Below are 10,784 nucleotides of genomic sequence, written 5' to 3' on the forward strand. Positions count from 1 at the left end.
CAAAGTATCTTTATTTAATAAAGATAGCACTCATATTTGATATTAGGACCAACCCTAATCCAGTGTGATATCACTGTAACTTGATTTCATCTGCCAAAGCCCTTGTGTCCACATAAGGTTAGGACTTCAGCATATCCCTTGGAAGGGCCCGATTCAACCCCAACACTGTTCAGAAACATTTAGCCTGGTTGGGGCAGCCAACTGGCCAACTGTTACACATCTCACTGAGTTGCAAATGTGTGCGGGGACCTCAGCCAAGCCCTGAGGACACAGGTAAAAAGGCCCTGCTCGTCAGGAGGCTACAGCTGCCAGGAGATGCATACAGAGGGCTGCGTGTCCTGGTTGCAGTTCCTTTTATCCCCAAGTAAACTTGCTACCTCTAGAGAGTCTGTCTCTCAGTTTCCTTTTAAGTCAGCATACCCTTTGGTTTGAATGTATTGGGTTTATAGTCCAAAAAATTTTTTCCCATTGGTCATACCACCAGAAAGACTAAAGCTACAGCCTTTTGTATGTGCATCTTTTACAAAAACCATATTTATCAGCCCCAGTTCTACTCTAGGCCATGCTCTGATGCCCATCTGAGTGTGACTTTACAAGGGGAAGCATGGTGCTGGGCAGTGGTGGCCCCGGCAGAGGTATCACAGAGCCACGCTTGGTGCAGAATTGACAGCCCATTCCCAGCCCAGCAGCCTGGTGTGCTGCATGGCTGACCCTTGGAAACCAGCAAGGGGCAGTGGGGGATTAAGACAGATACACACACGCAGAGAAAGATGGGACCAGTGGGACACTGTCCTCTGATGGAGGAACAATGACCCAGAGAGCTACTTCAGCACACTTATTATGTAGGTTTTATCATTGAAAGGATCTTCTCTGAGAAAGTGTCTTCAAAGCAGGAAGTCTTGAGGTTGAAGCACTGGCAACCAATTATAATTCCGTACTTGTGCTCATAATTCTCTACTCCTGGCAGCTGGTGTCTGAACTCAGGGTCAAGACTGGTAGTCCAGTACACAGAACCTCCTTTAAGCAGGGTGTCACCATGGCAACTGGGCAGTCTTGACCTGCACCTCTGCACAGGAAGTTCCCAGCACAGGCGTAGCTCCTGCTGCCAGGCAGGCAGAGACTATGATCCAGGTCACTCTTCTCCACACTGGTGGCCCCATCCCCACTGCTTATCTGTGAACCCTGAACCAGCAGCAGAGGTTTGAGTGGTGGGAGAGCGGAGGAAGGGGATACAATAGCCCAAGCTGTGAGGAAGTGCGTTCAAGGGATTGCAGGTGCCCATGCCTGTGCCCATGAGGGGCAACAGAGCAAACAACTAAGCCTGAGCAGGGATTAGGTGGGCAGTGGAACAGGACTGAATGCACACGAAAAAGAGCGGGTGGCAGTCAGATGACAGCTCCAGTGGACATCTGTGAGTCACTCAGCAGCAGTGCCCAGGGGCTGCTCCTGTAGTTTTACAAGAAAGTCGCTAACAAAACAAGGACAAAAACAGCATCCTTTTCTTTCCTCTTAAAGTGAGACCCTCTGTGCTGACCCCAGTGGCATCTCCATTGTTAGGGCTTGGATCTAGATGTCCCCAAAGGCTCCTGGGTTGAAGACTTGGTCCCCGTGCAGCAATGCACAGGCCAGTTTTGTGGAAGTGTGGGGAGCCACAGTGAATTACCACACCTTCCAGTCCTGATGCCTCTGATTCTACCAAACACGGCATTCACTGTGGCTCCGGTGGGGTCCAGCTCAGATAGTAAGGGGTCTTCTTTGTGGGGTGTGCCCCTAGGGTTGAGTCACTTGTCCCTTGTAGTCCTGCCCCTTCTGCCCTTTTTTGGATAGAACTTTCTAAGAACAAGAATCACCCCAATAAAAGCTCCCTTCAAAACATTTCCCTCTCTCGTCAGCCTCTGGTGACTTTCTCTTGCTCTCCCTTTTGGGGAACCTGAGGCCGAGAGCGGGAAAGCCGTCCTGAAGCTTGTGTAAAGGTAAATTGTGTCTGTTTTCTTTAGTGTCCCTGAAATTCACATGCTGGTCAAGAACGGCAGGGAGAGACTGGACTGTGAGGGTTCTGACCTCTCACTGGATCAGTCTGTTAATGGGTTGATACCTTTGGGTGTGTTGCTCAGGGTTGGATTCAGGGTGCTCCAACACCAGGCTGCATCCCCAGCCCTTCTCATTCAATTCGGAGAGAGGGTCTCACTAAGTTGCTTAGGTGGCCTCGAGACGTTGGTCCCCCTTCCTCTGCCCAAGTGGCTGGGTTGATAATCTGTGTGGACCACCAGGAGGGCGGGAATTGTGGGCAGGTGGGTGTGGCGGGAGGAGGTGGAGACAGTCTGTCCCTGGCCTCTCCCGGGCTCTGCTCCTGGAGGCCTAAGCCGATGGCTTTCCTCTGCCTGTCCTTTTGCCATGATGGTCCTCTTCCCTCAGGCCCAGAGCAGTGGAGCCAGCCAACCACGGACTGAGATGGACAAACCTGACAGCTAAAATAAGCTTTCCTCCTTAAAATTGTTTGTGCAGATGTTTTGGTCACGGTGATCCCTTCACCGGGGTCCCAGGAAACAAAAGTCCCTTTCTCTTCATACTTGACGACCATCCTTCAGCCTCAAGGTGCACCTGAATCCACATAGAGATGTCCATGATGCTCTTGTCAGCCAAGGTTGCACTGTATCCTAAGGCCCAGGAGGGGACTGCAGGTTGGGGAGAGGAACTGGGGGGACAGGAGGTGGTCAGAGCTGGAACAACAGTCTTAGTCCACTCACCAGAACATTAAAGTCTCTGACCAGCCCTGGCAGTGGGGCTGGAGGCAGAAACAGACAAACCAAAGGAGCAGGAACAAGAGGGCTGATGCTGAAGCCAGATTTAAAATTAGGTAGTCAATGTAGTTAGGTAAATCGGGTCTAATATCGAGTGAAATCTAAAATGGAGGCCATGCTGACAATGATTCCGGGAAACGCAGAACAACTCATGGAATGTTAATGAAGTCCCGGAAAGGCCCTAGGCCAAAGTCAACCCCCCCCCCCAAAAAATGTTAATGGAGCCCAGGAAACAGCCCCCAAAAGATTTGGAGATAGCCTATCCCAGAGAAGTGATAAACCTATTCCAAAATGTGATAATTAAGTCCTTCCTGCCCTTTTGGCCCACCTGTGTCCTAACCCTTCCCCTTGCATTCCATCACCAAACCTATAAAAAGGGGAACATATTTGCTGCCAACGGATTCCACCTTTTGGGTCCCCTTCTTCCTCCAGGAGAAGTCTTTTCTGCTGTCCTTTAATAAACTTCTAATTTCTACTCTGACTTTGCCTTGGCATGTGCTTTTCTGGTGTTATTCTTCAACGTTGGGGAAGCAAGGACTCATCACCAGCCAACAGCGGTAACATATTGGAGGTCCCACCGAGATTTTTCTACACTGAGGTAAGCGCCTCTCCACGCACCCCATGTCTGTTTGAGGTGCATCTTTCTCTCTCTTTCTTTCTGGAGGGTAAGGTGGGCACCCAATGGCTACTTAAACGCAATTAGTGCAGCCGCCACTCTTCAAGACTCAGGTGAGAGGTTTCCCGGTCTAGGCAGCTCTCAATCACCTGTTCGGTACAGAGCAGGCATGTTGGGTTCTGCCAAAGCCGCTTCCAACTTTTCTGTCTGGGCCCGGAGAGCAATTGGCGTGAGTACACAGTGTCCCGAATCCTGATCTGCCTCAGATGCGTGGAAGTGGAGGAAGGAGTTTGGAACAACTGCGGAATTCCGGTCTGGGCTACACTCAGACATATTCCTAAGGTTCCTTTCTCTTGAGCCCCCTCCCGACAGCCCTCAGGGGTATCTAGGGTGATTGGTAGATGAATGGCACTGAGGGAAAGCCCCAATCACATTTGCTTCCGTATGGGCCAAGCAACACTCCCAACCTCGCATCCATTCCTCCTGGATGCTCCCCTTCCTTCGCAGGTCAGAAATGTTAGCAATTCAGGTTGTAGGACTGAGAGAAAGGCATGGGATAATTAGTAAGATCTGCCCAGGTTCCCTAAGGTGCATAGTTAACTTTCACTAGTCTGTTTTACCGCCCAATGTTTAAAATGTGCTGTGTTCTTTAAGCTGCTAGAGAGGCATTTTTAGACTCAACCCCTCTGGTAATCTCTCTGATAGAAAGCACTACCTTACAACAGGTAGATTTCCTTACCCTTAGGCGGTTCCTTTAGTCTACAGAGCAAAGGCGACAAAAGAGTGCACGATTTTCTTTTGCTGTGGGTTTTTAGTGGCCGGGAGGATAAGCAGTAATGCCCTTAAGTCTGAATCCTCCCAGGGTCTCTGGCACAGGGCAAACTGAGACCCTAGCACTTTGCTAAAGGGGACCAGAAACCCCTTGGCAAAGCAAGGTGAGAGACGGGGTTTTCTGGACCGTTTAGGAGGCTCAAGCTTAGGGAGATCAACAGTTTTCTCTGGCGCGGGCGCCTGAGTTCTGTTTTTTTCTCTCCTCACTCAGATGGGAACCTCACTCTCCAATACGTCAGGTACGCCACTTACCTGCGTATTGAAAAATTGGGATAAATTTGACCCTCAGACGCTCAAGAAAGAGAAAGTGCCTCATTTTCTTCTGCCACCAGGCCTGACCTCAATACAAACTCCCTACCGGAGAAACCTGGCCACCAGAGGGAAGTATCAATTTTAATACTATTTTACAACTTGATACATTTTGCAAAAAGGAAGGGAAATGGTGTGAGGTGCCTTATGTTCGGGTTTTCTTTGCTCTAAGGGAAAATCCTCAATTATGCCAACAGTGTAAAGTAGACTTAGCCATGATATCTGCCATGAAGAGAGAAAGTCTTGGGACTCAACTACTGAGGAAAAAGAATCAGGAGAACCCACAAAATCCCCATCTGCTGTTGGTGCACAACAACAGCCTTCCTGTCCCCCATATCCTGACCCCCCTGCATCTGCCCCAACAGGCAAACCAAATATATTACCTCTCAGGAGATGCCAGGAGGAGAATTTGGGCCAATCAAAGTACATACCCCCTTCTCCCTTCAAGACTTAAGGCAGATAAAAACTGACTTGGGGAGATTTTCAGAGGACCCAGATAGATATATTGAGGTATTTCAAAACTTATGCCAGGTATTTGACCTCGCCTGGAAAGATATTATGCTATTACTCAACCAGACCTTGACTTTCAATGAGAAGGAAGCAACTCTAAGAGCAGCTGAGGAATTTGGGGATGAACTACACCTTGCTCCTTCCCCAGCAGAACAGACTAAGAGCAAACCTAATTACCCATCTGGAGCACAGGCAGTTCCCAGAAATGATCCTGAGTGGGACCCAAATGATGAGCAAGATGCTTGGAAAATTAGCCATTTCCAAGTGTTGATCCTTGAGGCCCTCAGGAGAATCAAGCCAAAGCCCATTAACTACTCTAAGGTTTCAGAAGTTATTCAGGGCCCCCAGGAAAGCCCTGCTGTTTTCATGGAGAAACTCAGAGAGGCAATGAGAAAACACACCACCGTGGATCCTGAGTCCACAGAGGGCCAACTACTTTTAAAGGACAAATTTATCAGTCAGCCCCAGACATCTGGAGGAAGTCACAAAAATTGGCATATGGCCCTGATCAATCTTTAGATAACATCCTCCGAATTGCTACTTTGGTTTTCTATAATAGAGATATAGAGGAAAAAAAGGAGAAAGAGCTTAGAGACAGAAAAGAACTGAAACGCTGGTATTTGCTCTCAGAGGAGTAAGCTCCCAGGGAGAAGGAGGAAGACGAAATGCTCCTCAATCCACAAAAGGGACTTGTTTCCATTGTGGAGAGGAAGGACATTTCAAACGGGATTGCCCAAAAGCCAAGTGTTCGCCTCAACGGCCCTGCCCTAGACGTCAAGGCAATCACTGGAAGAGTGACTGTCCTCAGGGGCATAAGTCCTTGAAGCCAGACTCCTCCACACAGGCCTGACGGGGCCGGGCTCAATCCTGGCCCCCGTGACTCCGATCACCGCATGTGAGCCCCGGGTATGCTTCTTCTTCGTAGGGAGCCAAAGGTCAATTTCCTTTTAGATACTGGTGCCAGTTATTCTCTGCTCACCTCTTACCCTGGACAGCTTTCCTCTAATACTGAAACCATACAAGGGGTGTCTGGACGGCCTATTACCAGAAGGCATACTCCCCCACTGAGTTGTGAGTGGGACGGGGTGATGTTTTCTCATGCATTTCTGATAGTCCCAGAATGTCCTACCCCTTTATTGGGAAGGGACATACTTTCAAAACTTCAGGCATCAGTTACAATGAATTTAAGACCAAGAGGACCATTATTTTTGCCTTTATTAGAATGTATATAAACCCTGAAGTGTGGGCTACTGAAGGCAAAATTAGAAGGGCGAAAAGTGCAGTTCCAATCAAAATAGTCTTAAAGGACCCTCTGTCTTTCCACATCAGAGACAATATCCCCTATGCCCAGAGGCAAAAAAGGGTTTATTGAAGATCATTCAGAACCTCAAAAGACAGAAACTTTTAGTGCCCTGCAGTAGCCCATGTAACACACCCATTTTAGGAATTCAGAAACCCAATGGGGAATGGAGACTAGTACAGGACCTGAGGATAATTAATGAAGCAGTTGTTCCTCTCCACCCTATGGTTCCTAATCCACACACTCCGTTATCTGAGATTCCAGCAGCTGACTCCCAATCACAATATCTGTTTGCCTTTGAAGAGTCAGATAGTGGATCCCAACTAACTTGGACTGTATTACCCCAAGGGTTTAGAGACAGTCCCCATTTGTTTGGCCAAACCCTAGCTAAGGATTTAACAGAATTCAGAGATAAGACATCTCTGACTGTCCTACAATATGTAGATGATATACTTTTGTGTGCCTCCACTGAAAGGGAATGTCAAGAGGCTACTAAAGAGCTTTTAAACTTCTTAGCTGATAAAGGTTATAAAGTCTCAAAGAAAAAAGCTCAATTGTGCCAAAAACAAGTTCAATATTTAGGATTACAGCTGTCTCAAGGAACTCGCAAGCTAGAACCAGAAAGAATAACCCCCATAGGACAATATCCTCTACCTCAGACCATAAGACAACTTAGAGGCTTCCTAGGGATAACTGGATACTGTAGGCTTTGGATCCCTGGGTATGGGGAAATAGCCAAACTTCTCTATAGCCTCCTCAAGGAAACACTACGCCAAGGAACGACTTCCCTCATATGGGAACCAGAACAGATTAAAGCCTTCAAGGCATTAAAAGGGGCCTTACTCCAAGCCCCTGCCCTCAGTTTACCCACTGAGCAAAAATTCAACCTATTTGTTACTGAAAGAGGAGGAATAGCCCTAGGAGTGGTCACACAAAAGAAGGGACCAGCTCAACAGCCAGTAGCTTATCTCAGTAAGGAGCTTGATCTAGCGTCTGGAGGATGGCCTCATTGTTTGAGGGTAGTAGCAGCTGTGGCCTTGCTGGTTCCTGAGGCAATTAAAATCACCCTGGGAAGAGACCTTATAGTCTACACCTCCCATGATCTCCCAGGAATTTTAAATACAAAAGGTGAACTATGGCTCTCAGACAATCGCCTTCTAAAATATCAAACCCTACTTTTAGAAGGACCTGTAACTCAAATAAGGACTTGTTCTAATTTAAACCCAGCTACCTTCCTCCCAGAGAAATTAAAGGGAAATCCTGAACATGACTGCCAACAAGTCCTGTCTATAAATTACTCAGCCAGAAAGGACCTTCAGAACCTTCCCCTGTCCAATCCTGACCTCCCCATGTTCACAGATGGGAGCTCCTTTATGGAACAAGGAGAAGCAAAGCTGGATAGAGGCACAATCTTTGCCCCCAGGCAGAAGCTCTCAACTAGCTGAATTGATAGCCCTAACAAGAGCATTAGAAATAGGGAAACAACAGAGAATTAATATTTACACTGACTCCAAATACGCCTACCTAATCCTGCATGCACATGCAGCAATTTGGAAAGAAAGAGGATTTCAAACTACGGGGGAAACGTCTATAAAGAACTATGAGCAAATCTTAAGACTGCTAGAGGCTGTCCATTTACCCAAAGAGGTAGCAGTAATTCATTGCCAAGGACATTAAAAAGGAATAGATGAGATAGCAGAAGGGAACAGACTAGCAGACCAACAAGCCAAGGAGGATGCTAAAGGTAATTCACAGATAACTACCTTAGCCCCTTTGATATGGACAGGCCCTCCCCCAGAGATAAGACCTCAATACACCCAGGAGGAAACTAACAAGGCACTATCTAAAGGAGGTATTCTTTTACCCTCTGGGTGGATTCAAATGGAAGATGACAAACTTTATTTACCTGCTAATTCCCAGTGGAAGATTTTACATACCTTACATCAATCTTTCCACCTAGGAGAAGAAAATACTCTCAAATTAACCCGAGAGATATTTGAAGGAAAGGATCTTTCAAAGACTATCCACCAAATAGTCAAAGCCTGTGGCACATGCCAAAGAAATAATCCACATAATTCTACCCAAAAGCCCCCAGGATTACAAAGAACGGGACAATTCCCTGGGGAAGACTGGCAACTTGATATTACCCATATGCCTAAGAGTAATGGATTTCAATATTTATTAGTTATGATAGATACTTCTACTGGATGGACTGAAGCCTACCCCTCCCGAACTGAACAAGCAGGAGAGGTAGTCAAGGCATTATTACAGGAAATAATCCCACGATTTGGGTTGCCTCGAAGTCTGCAGAGTGACAATGGAGCAGCCTTTAAGGCAGCTGTCACTCGGGGGATATCCAAAGCCTTAGGCATCAAATATCACCTCCATTGTGCTTGGAGACCTCAATCCTCAGGAAAGGTGGAAAAAACTATTGATATTTTAAAAAGACATCTAAGAAAACTCACTCAAGAAACCCACTACCCATGGCCTAAAGTGCTTCCTTTAGCACTGCTCAGAATCAGGAACACCCCAAAGACATTAGGGCTCAGCCCATTTGAGCTCCTATACAGGAGACCATTCCTAAGAAATGATATTCTTAAAGACCAAGAAACTGCAGATCTATAACTCATATCACATAGTTGGCCAAATTTCAAGCTGAAATTCGCAAATATCCTATATCTGAGCCAGTTACTTCTCCACCTCTATATGAACCTGGAGATCTAGTTATGATTAAGACCATTCGTTCAAACTCTCCAAACTTAGACCCCATTTGGAAAGGACCTTTTTTTGTAATCTTATCCACCCCTTCTGCAGTAAAGGTGCTGGGACAGGAGAACTGGATCCACCACTCTTGGATTAAGGCCTGCCATCCTGAGCCGATACCCAAAGAAACTTCTCCCCAAGAAACTGAGCGATACTCCTGCACTCCAGTAGAGGATCTAAAATATCTCTTCTGCAGAGAAAATGGTGCTATGTAAACTTTTCCTTCTCTTTCTCTTTGTTACCATAAACAGACCAACTGAGGCTAACTCTTTTCTAATGTGGGCTCAACAGTATGCCATTAGGTTACAGAAAGATAATTGCTGGATATGTGGACTATTGAAAAACCAGCCTCTATCTCAGAGCAAAGCCTGTCCAAGGAAGGGACATGACCTTTGTCCTTGGAAAAACCCACAGAGCGCTCCTAGGCACATTCCCACCCTGCTAAGTTGTTTATCTACAGGAGAGATCTGCTGCGCCAGGTGTCCCTGACTCAATCAGGCTAGGTGGGGACCCATAGCAGCCCCCTAGCAGCCACCAATCAGCATGAGACAGGAAATACCTGGGATGCCAGATGACCCTCCCAGTAGTTTATGATGTTGGGAAACCATGTAGTTCAGCACATACACCCCTCTTGGCTTAAACCAATCAGTTCAAACGAATAGCCCCTTTGTACTGACCAATCACCCCTAGACAACTTGTTCCCACCAGTGAATGTGCTAATCATGTTTTAGAGTTGTTATTTGATTTTCCCGCGGTGTGTGATGATTTGCTATGATGTATGTGAAGTCCCTGCCCTCTCCAAAAAATGTATAAAAATGCTGCAAACCCTGGGTTCGAGGCCTCTCACCATCACCAGTTGCTGTGTGTGTGTGCGCGGAGGACCGAGCTAGCTCGCAATAAACACCTCTTTGCTGCTTACATCGATCTTGGGTCTCTGGTGGTTTTTTGGGGGTCCTGAATTCGAGCTTAACAGTATTACCCCTTTCCAGCACTTCTGGACTACCATGGTGCGTATCCCCCTTTTGTAAGGAAAGGACTGGATAAATTTACAATCCTTAATGTTACAACAAAAGAAAGAAAGACCCTATTTACAAAATGCCTCTCGAGCAGATGTTAATTTATGGCCTATAAATGAAACATTATCACAACCTGGTCATGGAAAGATTTTCACTTTAAACCAGACCAACCTTCAGATGTCCACTACTGTTAAATCCCATATAGGCCCATCTAATTCTCTCCTTCCGCTACCTGTACCCTCAATATGTCACAGATATAAAGATGGTTATTATCAGATTTGGGATGGAGATTTATGGCTCACTCCCACTATTGGGCATTTAAACCAAAAAGCCCCACTCTGTTGGGAACAGCGAAACCACGCCTTTGACACGTGGCCTAATGCTACTCGAGAATTAGGATGGACCCCAGAGTCACAATGTCAACAAATTATAGTTTTACAAGCCAATGATTGGTTTGGAAAAAATTGGCTTTCTAGACCTAAAACTATTTGGCCAGCACCCAATGGGACTCAATGGATATGTGGAACTAACCTATGGCCCTGGCTTCCCCCAGGCTGGATAGGAAGATGTACTATTGGGTACCCCTGGATGCAGGGGAGATGGACCCCAAATATAACACAGCCAGCAAACCTCCCCAA

Source organism: Callospermophilus lateralis, chromosome 8, assembly GCF_048772815.1.
Source record: "Callospermophilus lateralis isolate mCalLat2 chromosome 8, mCalLat2.hap1, whole genome shotgun sequence".
Classification (NCBI taxonomy): Eukaryota; Metazoa; Chordata; class Mammalia; order Rodentia; family Sciuridae; genus Callospermophilus; species Callospermophilus lateralis.